Consider the following 14,685-nt stretch of genomic DNA (forward strand, 5'->3'; position numbering starts at 1 on the left):
AAAGGACTCCGCGTGAGGTACCACAGAAATTTGAGGATAACCTCTCACCTCTTCCTTGGTCAGAACATTGGTTCTTTTTTTTAACATATTGTGTCCAAATCCTATGAGATTATTCCTGTCTCTCAGATGAAACAAATGACTTAGAACTATTTTTCTTTCGGCTGCGCCACGCGTCTCATGAAATCTTAGTTCCCCCTCGGCAGTGAGATTGCCAGGGAATTCCCAACTTGGAACTATTAAGTAATGGCGTCTATACTAGAGTCACCTGCAGACTCAAAGCTGGGCGCCCAGACCCCTGGGTTTGGTTTCCAAAGGTTCCTGGAGCTCCCTTCCCCCTCTCACCTTGCCTCTGCTCCCCTCCAGCCATTCCCACCCGAGTCTGCGCCCACCCTTGAGGCCTACCTGTCTGTGAGACCTTCCTGGCTCAGACAGTACCCTTCTTCTCAAACTTCCATTTCCCGAAATTCCCAACAGCCTTCAGTCTGTTTGCCAGGGGACAGTTGTCTTCCAGCCGTTTTAATATCTTTAGTCACTTCCTAAGCAAGACTGTAAGTCCCCTGAGGGCAGGTCCATTTTAACACCTTATTCCCACATTGTTGTCCAGACCTGGCACATGGGTACCCTGGACGGCCAAGGTCCCTTAAAGTTCCTTTGACTTAAGGTCTTAGGATTCCAAGGCTAAATTGACGTTTACTCAGAAATAAACATCAATATTAGTTGACGAGAGTTTAGAGCCAGCTCTCCCACCAGCTTTCTCTTGTAATCCCCAGAATGTTAAGAGTTTAGGCAAACTGATTCCCTCTCTGGGCCTTTTTCTCCCCATCTATGAAAGGTAGGCGTTGACCCAGGCCCTGGTTGGTGGTCTGGATGATTCCGGCAAGTTGGCACTTCTTCGTGTTGTGGTCTCTGTGCTTCCTTTTTCTCCAGCCGTGCAGCACGGAGCTCCGTCGTGGGCTGGGCATTCCTGCAGCGCCCGTGTGAGTGTGGCCGCCGCTCTGTAACGTTATACAAACGTAATCATATGCCAAGGGACAGGATCCAGGGTTGCAGTTATTTTGGGACGTGCAGGAGCCTGTGGGAAAATGCTGGAACATGTCTGAGTCACCCAGGCAAATACCTTTCTTTCCGTGTTCCAGCATGTTTTGAACTTCCAGGCGGCACAAAAGAAGCCCCAGCAGGGCACACATGCCCTTTGTGTCTTTGTGCCCTTCCTGGGCTGCACCTCTGTTTCTCGGCTGTGCCCCTACATCCTCTGAGCACTGAAACGTTTGCATGTGGAGGGGTGCGAGGCGGGGCTGGATTAAGCCCTTGGAGGCCCTAAGCGTGGAAAAATTGTGGTGCCTCCCCACAGTGTAATTCAAAATAAAAACAAGCGTTAAGCCTCAAAAGAAGAGTAAGGATGATCTGAGTTTGCCCTGCTCTATACTCTTGTTGCTTTTTTAAAAATTAAAAAATTCCTCCAGCTGTGTGTGTGTGAGGTTGGGCGTGTCCCTACTTTCCTGATACTCAAGCTGCCCACTAGGAACCAGTGGAGACCAGGAAGGGCTGCTTCAGTCCCGGGGGAGAGTCCTGAGCAGGGCGAGGGTCCAGGAGCAGAGGAGAGAGCAGGAGAGGCCAGAGCTGGTGCCATCCGCTCTCAGTGGGAAGGAGGGGAAGGCAGCCACGGGTCATCTGCTCAGGTCCCCATACTCGGGCGCCCGGGACGGTGGGGGGCAGAGTTCCCGGAGCCTCTGGAAAGCAGTCTTTCTTTTTTTTGTATTGCTTTAATTTTTATAATAATTTATTCTCATGGCAATAATTTGTGTGGCTAAAAAGGCAGTCTTAAGGAGGTACAAGGAGGTGGGGAGGGCATGGTAAAAAAATTCCAGGCCGACAGGGCCTTTTTCTAGAACACTCCCTTTCCTGTCCTTTCCTGCCCTAGCCAGCGCTCGACCCTGATGCCCTGGGTTGTCCACAGCCCTGTTGCTGAGGAAGCAGGTCTCTTCTTCTCCAAAGAGAAATCCTACCATCAGCCCCTCCCTGTTCCTGTCTACCTCACCTCTCTTTCTCTCTCACCTGGCTCCTTCCTTCTCCTGAGCCTACAAAGTGCAAACCAAAAAGACGCATTTCCTCCTCGATCCCCAGTTTACCCCCTTATTATTAAATACCTGGAAAGAGCAGCCTCCCAGGCTCTGCTCCTCCTGCTGCAATCCGCCCCCTGCCCGCTCCTGTGGCCGGGGCTGCAGTCCCGGCAGAGCGGCCTGGACTCGCCTCCTCCCCTGCCCACTCTTACAGGGAGGTCTCCCAAGCTCCCGTCCTCATCCCACTGCTTCTGTCACTGTGTGATGGTTAGTTTCCTGTGTCGGCTTGGCTTGGTGATAGTACCCGGCTGTTAAGCAGACACTAGTCTAGGTGTTGCTGTGCAGGTATTCTGTAGAAGTGAAGGAGGTCACTACCCTCATTAAGGTGGGTGGGCCTCATAAAATGAGTCGAAGGCCTTAAGACCACTAACAGATTTCTTGGAAAAGAAGACATCCTGCCTCAAGACTGCAGGGTGAGCTGCCGCCCGAGTCTCCAGCCTGGGGACCTGACCCCCAGATTCCCCACTCGCCTGTCCCCACAATAGCCAGTTCCTTAAAATCTCTTTTAAACACACACACACACACACACACACACACACACACACACACACACATTTTCTGGAGAACCCTGACTGATGACACATACTGTTTACGTTCTCACGGGGTCACTGGCTTCTACTTCCCAGACCCCAGTCACCTCTGGGTCTGTGTTTCTGGTACCTGCTTTCTCCTGAGCACCAAACTTCTATGCACAGTTGCCTTCGGGGCACACAGGAAAGTGAGCAGTCACTTGATACCCTCCAGGAACCTAGAATCTAAACTCCAGGGTTCCTTCAGCACCATCAGCGCTGTCACAGCACAAGCCTTCCGTGGGGCACAATCCCAGATGCTCACGGAGGCCACCAGCTGGAGGAGCAGCAGAGCCAGCCATCCCAGAGGGCGTGGGGCTGGGGGCAGACACCAGCTTCCTCAGTCCCGGCCCATGGTGGCCATGTGAGGACATGGGTCCAGTGTTGTAAGAGCTTTCCAATTTTCAAGCAAGGCCAGAAATCTGTTTCTGTGAAGTCTCTCAATTTTTAAATATTTTAAAATGTTAAAACACCCCAGCAGGCCCAACAAAACCCATCTGCATGCCAGATTTGGCCTTCAGCTGCCAATTAGCAAGGCTCAAGTCCAACTGTGCTATGAATACTTAATTCTGTCTCGGTGCCTCCGTCCTTCCCTCTGCCCCTGGGAGTTGAGAGAGCAAGGCCTGTGGCCCAGGTTCTTGGACCACTGTGCCCCGCCTGGGGTGGACCACGTGACCGGGAGAAGTGGCAGCAGAGAGGCAGGTCTCAGCTCCCTGCTCCCCTTCTCTCCATCTTGTTGAAATCCTGCTTTGTTCCCCACAGCATCCACGGCTTTCATCCTGCCCCTCAAGACCGCCAGCAGTGCCCTGGGGTGTCTGCTTCAGAGCTGGCCTGCCTGCGAGGTCTCCAGTCCCGACCCCTCTGTGCCAAAGGAGTCAGGGGCTGTCTCCTGGCCCCCTCGTGCAAGCACATTCAAGTCCCTCCTCTCTTCCTGGCCTGCGCTCTTCGCACACGGTTTAAGGGCAGCGGTTGGGAGGCGCTGGCGTCAGGTAGGCTGAGTCCCCATCCCAGCCTCATCACTCAATAGCTCTGTGACCTTAGGACAGGTTCGTTAACCTTTTTGAGCCTTGGTTTCTCCCTCAGTTAAATGGTGACAATAAGAGCACCTCACTCTACATGCCTTAACACATCTAATCCTGGGGACAACTATTTGTCCAACCGAGAACATTGTTTCCACCATCCTTCCCTACACACCACCCAGTGACAAGGAGAAGGGGCCAAGGAACAGGTCCACAGGTCCTTCTGGTCTCCAACCTCCAGATGGTATCTGGGCAGAGTCCAGGGGAGGGATAATCACACACACCTCAGTTTCTTCTCTCCCTGCCATCACCATCCATCTCTGCAACCCCCAACTCAGGCCTGGATTATGTCATTTCACAGTGCGTTCCAGGCAGGGATTTTACAGTTGCAAGGAACAGGGAACAGAGAACCCCTCCCTGCATAAGATCTCAAGCAACAGGGTTTACTGCAAAGACCTTTGATCCCCAGAACCCAGGAAACACCCAGGCCAGGCCTTGAGAGGATCAGGAGGTGAAGGAAGGCTGGGACCCAGAGCCGCCCAGGGTCTGCCATGGGACTAAGCTGCCAGCTCTTCCTGAAATTGCCCTGCTCTTCTCTACCCAACAACGATTAGGACATAAGAATCAGGGCACATTATGCCATCAGGGAGGCACTCACGTTGGCAACTACTGGCCATTCCAATTGCCATGAGATGGAACCTTTGGGGAGAATGACCTCAGCAAAGAGACCAGGAAACAGAGTGGTTCCTGGGAGCTGGAATCTGCTCACAGATTCTGGAATCTACACACAGGAATATAGAAATGGGGGCTGTAAGAGCACACTGACCCTTAATGCCCCTGGCACTTGGTATCTAACAATGGCAGTCACCCTTCAGGGCCCCTCAACATTATGTATATGGAAGGGTAATGTTTAAGGGGACAGTCCAATTCCAAAACTGAGACACAAAAAGGACGCCCCTTTCTACATTTCTAAACAAAATGTAAGCAAAGTCAATCCTAGGTGTTGGGATGTTGAGCCAGACAGAGCATGTGTGAGGGCCAGCTCGTGACCTAGATCCTTAAGGGCATACATGCCCAGCCTCACAAAGCCCCCATGCCCACGTGCTTTCCTAGCATCCTCCCACTGATACAGGAAGGGTGTGACAGAACAGACAAACTTCCAGCAAAAAGGCCTCAGTCGGGAATCAGTCACATGGAAACTCACAGTGGACAAGCTCCAGGAGGAATACCTACAATGTGGCTCTTTATGACCGATAGATTCTTGGAACTGCTTAGCTTCAAATGACCACGCCAGTGTAGGAATAATGTGAAAAGCAGTGAAATCACACAGCTTTAGGAGACCTTATCACCTTCCTCCTCCTTCCATCCCTCCTGGAGATACAGCTTCTATACACTCAGAACTTCAGTTTACATAGGCTCCTCATGGCCACATAGCCTTTCTTCATATCTGAACCATTTAGCTTCCTCTCCCATTGTTCACTGTTTCGTTATCTACATGTCTTTTTCTTTTAACTTCAGTCTTACTGAGATATAATTCATATACCATACAATTGACCCATTAAAATGTACAATTCAGTTTTTTTAGTATATTCAGAGTTGTGCAACCATAACTACAGTCAACATTAGAACATTTGGGACTTCCCTAGTGGTGCAGTGGTTAAGAATCCGCCTGCCAATGCAGGGGACACGGGTTCGAGCCCTGTTCCAGGAAGATCCCACATGCCGTGAAGCAGCTAAGCCCGTGAGCCACAACTACTGAGCCCTTGTGCCTAGAGCCCGTGTTCCGCAACAAGAAAAGCCACTGCAATGAGAAGCCTGTGCACCGCAACGAAGAGTAGCCCCCGCTCGCTGCAACTAGAGAAAGCGCGTGCGCAGCAACGAAGACCCAACACAGCCAAAAATAATTAATTAATTTAAAAAAACAAAAAAAAACATTAGAACATTTTCATCACCCCCTAAACAAAACTCCACACCCATTAGCATTTACTCCCCATTTCCTCGTAACCCTCTCCCCACCCCCAGCCCTTGGTAACCATTAATCTACTTTCTGTCTCTACAGATTTACCTATTCTGGACATTTCATATAAACGGAAGCATTCAATATTTGATCTTTCGTGACTGGCTTCTTTCACTTAATGTAATGTTTTCAAGGTCATCCACATTGTAGCATGAATCAGGACTTCACTTCTTTTTAGTGCTGAAAACTATCTATTGTATGGATACACCACACTTATTTATCCATTCCTCAGTTTATGAGTATTTGGGTTGTTTCCACTTTTTGGCTATTATGAATAATGCTGCTATGAAAATTTGTGTGTAAATTTTTGTGTGGACACATGTTTTCATTTCACTTGAGTATATACCCAAGTGAATATACTTGCTGGGTCACATGGTAACTCTTATGTGTAACTTTTTGAGGAACTGCCAGACTGGTTTCCAAAGTGGCTGCACCGTTTCTACCTTCCCACCAGCAGTGTAGGGAGGTTCCAGTTTCTCCACATCTCACTGTTTACATATCTGAGTTAAAATGTTTGAGTATAGACTTGGCTGATAGCTCATCTCTTAGCACCAGGAGATATAGTTCACTGACTAGTCCACGGGTTGTCTGCCTTGGGTTGGATATTCAGCCTTGGTCAACTCAGCTAGGACCAGGGCGATGAAGCAGAGTAACATGTTCAAAGCAAGGCTGCAGAACGCCCATACCTTCAGCACAGCCCGTGGGGAGGAGAAGAGGTTTGAATGACGCAATTCCCTAAAGGCAGAGTGCTTGAGGATGAAACCAACTTCATGTCAGGACCACACGCGCCCAGAGGACAGCTGGCTACAGAAGCAAGATGGTATTGCTTTCCTTGGGACTCTAAACAAGGCAAATTAGGAGACCTTATAACTAGTTTTTTTTTTTTTTTAATATGAGAATGCATGTCTTTTTTTTTTTTTAATTTATTTTTTTGGCTGTGTTGGGTCTTCATTTCTGTGCTAGGGCTTTCTCTAGTTGCGGCAAGCGGGGGCCACTCTTCATCGCGGTGCACGGGCCTCTCACTATCGTGGCCTCTCTTGTTGCGGAGCACAGGCTCCAGACGCGCAGGCTCAGTAGCTGTGGCTCACGGGCCTAGTTGCTCCGCGGCATGTGGGATCTTCCCAGACCAGGGCTCGAACCCGTGTCCCCTGCATTGGCAGGCAGATTCTCAACCACTGCGCCACCAGGGAAGCCCTTATAACTAGTTTTGTCTGCTTCAACAAATGCTTTGGGGTCCACATACAGTCAGGTCTCTAATTTTTCCAATTAGTTGCTGGAGCACCTGCATGCCCTCATGGGCAAAAGCCCTGTGTCTTCATCACAAGGCCTCTCCTTTCCTCCCTGAGTTATCCAAGAACCTCAGGAGGCACTCAGGTCAGTGGGCTCCATCCATCCTGCTGCAGGTATGGAAAGAGAGAGAACAGGAGGTGAGCTTTTTTCACCAGCTAGTGCCTCAAAGTCACCCCAGTGTTGCCGTTGAAAGCAGGCCCTTCCTTGTTGGGTGGACACTTGCTCCTTTTGCAGAGACCTGGCCTGGATCCCTAAGGCCACCACCTTGGGGCCACATTCCAGGCTCCAAGTTCAAGGCTCTCTTGGATCACACTGATACAGCCAACAGTTGGATCCAGAACTTTCTCCTCAGCCATACCCTGTGCGGGAACCAGCATGTGGTCCCCATGAAGATTCAGCCCAAGCTTGAGGCCTAGGAGTAATGGACATGGACCTTTCCAGCTCATTAGATCGCAAACTCACACACCTGTTAGCATAAGCAGATAAACAGTTTATTTAACATAAAGAATATGGCTGCTGAGAGGGGTTCACAGTTCACCTTCCTTCCCAGGTGTGATGCAGAACAGGTGTTTATCACCATAACAAGACTCTTCTGAACACCTTCACCTGAACAAGCGTCTTAGCCAACTTCAACAGAACGCAGCTGAAACAGTCAACCAGTTTTTACCTGTGGACCTCCACCTTTCGGCCTCCAGGTATGTCCTCCTGTGAACCTTCGCTAAGCTCCTTGCCGCCCCCCAACAATCTCCCCACCTTCACACCCCACACTCCTGGTCTCCAGTTCAGGTTTCTCTCACAGAATTTCCCTTGGGGTCTTTGGTATTCTTTTCTGTCAGCAACCTTTCATCTATCCCAACAGGTTTTCCTGTCTCTGAATCTCAGAGAGAAAGACCTGGGATCTGGAGATTTTGCCCCGGCAAAACTCCTTTACTGTTAGGCAAGTTTATATTCTTTCTCCCTGGCAACTGAATTTACTTATCAAGAGGTATTAAGGGAGAAACGGGCTTCATCAACCCTTTAAAAAAAGTTTACGTCACCTTCCACTCATGGCAATGAGTGCCTACTTGCATAAAATCTTCATAACTAAAAGAATCTACACGGAGACTCTTGCCTGAATAATGAAAGTTCTAAGATGACTCTGGGTCTGCCCTCTGACACAATCATAATTATGGCATAATTTATAAATTTCTCCCAATAGGTGCCCAGTTATATTTTTAAAAATTTTTAGATAATTTTGGTGAATTGTTGGGTCACAAAGTTCTTTCAGAAAAAAAGAGACAAAATGATCATTATCCCCAATATATTTTTAAACCCTGAGGGTTTAGTAATACTAAAAATATGGTAACTCTTCCATTTTGTTCATGATATTTCACCCTAACGATCAAGATTTTATAAAATACATAGTTTAAAAATAAAGTAACATTTCATAATCATTTCATGAATGGTTTTAAGGATTAAGTTTATTAGAATGATAAGAGAAAAGAGGAAGTAGGAGGTAGAGGGAAGGAGGGAGGAGGAAAAAGAGGAAGGAAGGGAGAGAGGGAAGGAGGGGTTCCCAAGAATAACATTATCAATTAGTACAAAAGGTACGGCTGAGATGGTTTATTTTATTTTATTTATTTATTTATGGCTGTGTTGGGTCTTCGTTTCTGTGCGAGGGCTTTCTCTAGTTGCGGCAAGCGGGGGCCACTCTTCATCGCGGTGCATGGGCCTCTCACTATCGCGGCCTCTCTTGTTGCGGAGCACAGGCTCCAGACGCACAGGCTCAGTAATTGTGGCACACGGGCCTAGTCGCTCCGCGGCATGTGGGATCTTCCCAGACCAGGGCTCGAACCCGTGTCCCCTGCATTGGCAGGCAGATTCTCAACCACTGCACCACCAGGGAAGCCCCGGTTTATTTTATTATAAATGTGATTTTATTTGTGATACATTGGAATGTGAAACTCGAAATATTCCTTTAGAGCTAAGGCTTTACCAAAAGCTATTTGAAAGTTGGAAATCTCCAGGGGAATTAATTTATGAGCACAGACTAAAGCTGGCAGCTTCCGGCCTGGGTGGACTGTGGCTATTAAATTAGGCCCTGGGGTCCTGAGATCCTGGCTCTTCATCCCAGCATCCCCAGTAACTCACTGTGTGTGTTAGCAAGCCGCTTCCCCTTGGACTCACGAAATTCGGCTTCAGTTCCATGATTGCTAACAGAGGACTCAACGCCACAGATAATAAAAATCTGAGGTCAGAGATTTCACCCCATTGAGCGGTAGGGGGCGACTCATGACTGTGCTTTCCATTTTTACCCCAGCCCGAAGAAATCCTTTCCTGCTTTCTCAGGAAGTCATTCTTGTGACTGTGGGCTGCATTTCAGAATGAATTCTTTCTTTCATTATTTTTTTATTTCTTATAATACAAGTGATACACTAACAGAGACCAAGGCCTTACTTGAAAATCAAGTAAAAAAAGCAAGTACAGGATGTGGTGCTGGTCTAAGATTAGAACACAGCCATGCATTCATTCATGCTTTCATTCCATGAATAAACGAGACACCCCCATTTTCTAAAATTGGGGAGATTTGTGAATCAGAAATAATCTAATTCACAATCTGATTAGAATTCTATTCCAGTAATGGAAACTGACCAGACCCATTGAGATGAGATGATATGGCCCACTCATATCTTGGTTGGTTTCCTAGCAATGTAAGCCTGACTTTGGGGGGAGAAGACAAATGGTCTTAGCACTTAATGCCAGGCTTATTCTTTCATAAGGAGCAGGGTCAAAATAAAATTTCCTCGTACAAGACAGAGCTTTTTTATCCTAGTCTGAGAATGGAAAAATTAATGATGAGTCATGTTTACTTCTTAGATAACTAGTAAGAAACCCCACCACCCCACAGCCCTCTCCCGTTGCTCTTGATGGTGGCAGTAATTATGGGAAATCAAAGCACCCATCGTCATTCCTGCCACTGGGACTAGAGCTGCCCCTCTCCAGGCGAAATGGGCAAGGTATGGGCAGAGAAGAAATTCAGCGTCATGGTAAGGCCTAAAGCCTGCCTTTGAAAGACTTGAGAAAAGAGTCAGAAGCAACTTCCTCCCTCTGTGGAAAGCAGTGGTTCCATAATGGCAGATCGACAGATCAACCCTCCTATCGAGAACAGCTAGAAAAGCTGAACAAGACATCGAAGACGTGTTTGAAGGTGAGCTACCAAGATTGTGAGGACTTGAGGGCCAAGATCCTAGAGAAAAGGGTTAACAGAGAAGTTAGTTTTGAGATATTTTCCCATTCTTAAGAGGCAGAGAAGTTTCCGGCATCTTATGCTAAGGGGACAAAAACTGGAGTTCAGAGCCCCCAAGGAGGAGGAGCCCAAGTAATCACCTTACGCTTTCAGCTGGGACTTCCAAAGGGCTACATCAAGGAGTGGGGTGAAAATAGAGAAACCCTCACAATGATTGAAGTTCAGCTTCCAATCAGCTCTATTTTTGATTGGCAAGTTTATATTCTTGCAAGGTTTCTCAACCTGAGTGCTATTGTCATTTGGGGGCAGCTAATTCTCTGCTGGGGGGACTGTCCTGTGTTAGCAGCATCCCTGGCCTCTACCCACTAGAGATGCCAGTAATACCCCCTCTCCCAAGTTCAGACAACCAGAGCTGTCTCCAGGCATTGCCAGTGTCCCCTGGTGAGCAGAATCACCTCTGGTTTAAAACCAGAGTGTAAGGGTATCTGCCCAGACCCTACTGCCTGCCAGTAGCAAAAATAAATCTTACCATCCTCCAGAGCCTCAAATTATATCTGTGATTTTTCCTACATGATATCCAGCACCTAATAAAAACATCACTTTAAAATAGATGACAAAGTTGACAGACATAAAAAGAAATAGACAAATCCACAATCATAGCGGGAGATTTTAGGACACATTTCTCAGGAATTGATGGAATAAGCAGGAAAAAAAATCAGCAAGATTTGGGCAACAGGGTTAATAAACTGTGAAGAAGGAAGAGTTTCTAGAAGGAAAGAATAGGGCAGCAGGTCCAGTTCCACAATGGTGGGGTGCGGGGGCTGGAGGAAAGGGAGGCATTAGGGGAGATGGACAGAGATGGGGAGAAAAGGAGTGTCTTTGTGGACGCCCTTATTCTGAAGGCCTAATGCTGTAAGACCTCTTCACTGTGGGTGGTACAAGGGAACTGCCTAAGTGCAGACATTTCTTTTGTTCCTTCCTCTAAAAACTCTACTGGCTGCTCTGTGAGATCTCCCGGCATCTCAGTCCACAACTGTGGCCTCCATCACATTTAGTGATGTTTGTGTTAGCAAAGACTTGTAAGGCAGGCGAAGGAGTGGTAAGCACTTTCTGATCAACTGGGAGTGTGTCTCCAACAGAGGAGAAGCTGAAATTCTCCTCCTCCCAGACCCCTGCCATTGAGGTACCGCTGGATATCACCAGACTTAGAGTCCTATTGTCTGACAGCAGTTTCCAAATTGGGAGACAGAAGGACTGTCTGATTCCTGTTACCACTCTCCCCTCAATATGTTAGCAAGAAGCACTCCAGGACACAGAAGAGGAGCCTGTCCCACCTGGGTTACGCAGGTATTGTTGATACCTGCTATATGGCAGACGTTATTCTAATTGCTGCCAAGACACAGAGAGTATAATAAGACTGGGATACAGAGATGGAGGAGACCTATCCTTTGCCTCCAGGGAGCTCCTCCCAATCTAGCAGGGGTGAGGGGGTGAGCAGCAGCAAAACAAGCAAACCAATAGTTTGAACACGGTGTGCTGAGGCTATGCATGACAGAACATAGTTTGCTAATAAAATGCAGGTGTAATGGGACTCATGAGTGGTTCGTGGAGAGAGAGGACAGTAGATTAGGGGAAGCTGGTTTAAGCATCTTCTGGGGAGCAGGAATAATGTGAACAAAAGTCTGCAGGTGGAAAAGTATGAAGTTCATTCAGGGAAATTTTTACTCAATAATTATTGAGTGCCTACTCCACACCAGGCATCATGCTAGGAGCTAGATGTACATCAGCAAGCAAGACTCAGTCCTTCCCTCTAAGTTGCTTAGGGCTGATCCAGTAGGGAAGTTTGAAAAGGAAACAGGTGATTTCTGGGCCTTGCTGGGGAGAAATTCTACAGTGAGCTGTCTGGAGTAGCTGGAGCATGGAATGTATACGAAGAAGTAGTGGGAAATAAATACATGTCAGGTGCCCTGGGGGCCATATTATGCCTTAAAACTCAAGGTGAGGCCTTTTTTGCCAAATTTGATTGGTAATAGGGAGCTACTGAAGTCTATTGAGCAGAGAATTGGTGTTTTACACATGTGAATTCATTAGGCAAGATGCTGTCTTGTCCTTGATTCCTGCCTTCACCAGGGCCAAATCAGAGGTCAAGGTGGAATGGACAGCAGCATGTGTGTGATTGATAGGATGGATGTTGAGGCCTGAGTTCAAGCTTGTGGGGCATGGAGGTCCCCTGTTAGTATCCATCCTACCTCCGCTGCCTGGGAAGATCAGGTGCCTGGCTTGATGGAGGGGGAAGGCTCAGCAGCTGACACCCTCAGTTTTTTTCTGGAAAAAAAAATTTTTGTGACACTGACTCCTTATAGCTGGAAAGGACATTAGAGATTTTTGGTACAGCCCTCTCATTTTCAGATGTGGACATAGGTGTCCAGAGAGATTGGGTGACTTCCCCATAGGTAAGGTAGATCTCAGAATAAACCTGATCACCAATATGGGCATCTGATGTTGCCTGCTCACTGTTTCCCCTTCTGCTAACAGAAGAACCACAGTTTTACTCTGGGAAAACTCTGATCCTCCACTCTCAGGCCACCTGGCTCAGCTGGGGCCTTTTTCCTTTCTATACCATTTCTCAGGCTTGGCTCATCAGAGCCCCAGCATCAGCTCTGTGGCTTTTGCTGAAGCTATGAGAATCTTTTTCTGGAGAACCTGGAGCTTCCAGGGGTCACTATGCAGAGAGAACATGCCACAAAACCGTCAATCAGGGGGAAACAAAGCTGAGAGGTGGAAAGAGTGAGACCAAGGTCTGATAACATAGTTTGAACCCCTGGATCCAGCCATGCCTGATGGATATTGACTCCTGGACTTTTCAGTATGTGAACCAATACATGTTCTTATTTGTTTTGTGTTGTGTTTCACTTGCAAGTGTGTCTGAACTAATACATTCCTGACTTGCGTTCCTTTTTCCTTTTGAGCCACAAATGCTAATCCTTGGGTTTCCCCGGCAGGGTCACTTAGGCCTGTGACACAATTTCTTTCCCCATCTATTATTACCTTCTGCTGTGGAGACTCTCCAAGCAAGACAGTGATGGCAGCAAGGAGTGAGTGAGGCAGTTAGCCATGGGCCAGCAACACGGAGAGGAGGCTTGGTTTCTAAAGACTTGGGCCTAGGGAGTTCCCTGGTGGTCCAGTGGTTAGGACTCAGCGCTTTCATTGCCGTGGGCCCGGGTTCAATCCCTGGTTGGGGAACTAAGATCCCACAAGTGACACATGGTGTGGCCAAAAAATAAAAATAAAAAAAAATAAAGACTTGAGCCTGCATTTCATTTATCTCAGTGGATTTCTGTAGTAACATCAACGTTAGCAGAAATACAGGCAACTTGTTCAAATGAGAAACTAACCAAGATATAGATAATTCATCATTTTTGTCTCTTGTTTTCAAATTATATGTATAATATGTGTTTGCATGTGTGTGCAGGTATACATATTATACATATATTAATATGTGTGTATATATGTATGTATATATAGATTATACATATATAAGTGATATAGAAGTAATATAGTACTTCCATTGAAGAAAATTCAGAAGGCAAAAAACATATGCAATGAAGAAACTCTTCCATAATGTTAACACCCAGGGAATATTGCTATTGGTATTATGCTATATTTCCCTTTACTATTTTTTCTATACATGTATAATTTACAAAATTATCAGGTTGTATATTCAGTTTTGAGTATTGTTAAATGAAAAAGCAAGCTGCAACATGTAAAAGAATGAACTTAGAACACTCCCTAACACCATATACAAAAATAAACTCAAAATGGATTAAATACCTAAATGTAAGGCCAGACACTATAAAACTCTTAGAGGAAAACATAGGCAGAACACTCTATGACATAAATCACAACAAGATCCTTTATTGACCCACCTCTTAGAGAAATGGAAATAAAAACAAAAATAAACAAATGGGACCTAATAAAACTTAAAAGCTTTTGCACAGCAAAGGAAAACATAAACAAGACAAAAAGACAACCCTCAGAATGGGAGAAAACATTTGCAAATGAAGCAACTGACAAAGGATTAGTCTCCAAAATTTACAAGCAGCTCATACACCTCAATATCAAAAAAACAAACAACCCAATCCAAAAATGGGCAGAAGACCTAAATAGACATTTCTCCAAAGAAGACAGATTACCAACAAACATGTAAAAGGATGCTCAATGTCACTAATCATTAGAGAAATGCAAATCAAAACTACAATGAGGGGCTTCCCTGGTGGCGCAGTGGTTGAGAATCTGCCTGCCAATGCAGGGGACATGGGTTTGAGCCCTGGTCTGGGAAGATCCCACATGCCGCGGAGCAACTGGGCCCGTGAGCCACAACTACTGAGCCTGCGCGTCTGGAGCCTGTGCTCCGCAACAAGAGAGGCCGCGATGGTGAGAGGTC

The 14,685-nt window shown here is 46.9% G+C and overlaps 1 long non-coding RNA gene across 1 annotated transcript in view; it reads right to left on the reverse strand.

The window, feature by feature from the left end:
- Positions 1 to 14,413, reverse strand: part of LOC309636276 — a 16,348-nt gene extending 1,935 nt beyond the window's left edge. The window contains exon 1 of the long non-coding RNA XR_014249367.1: positions 403 to 14,413. This is a non-coding gene — a long non-coding RNA (uncharacterized lncRNA). The remainder of the gene's footprint in view (positions 1 to 402) is intronic.
- Between the last annotated feature and the right edge of the window lie 272 nt (positions 14,414 to 14,685).

This window comes from Balaenoptera borealis, assembly GCF_965194805.1.
Source record: "Balaenoptera borealis genome assembly, chromosome: 10".
Lineage (NCBI taxonomy): Eukaryota > Metazoa > Chordata > Mammalia > Artiodactyla > Balaenopteridae > Balaenoptera > Balaenoptera borealis.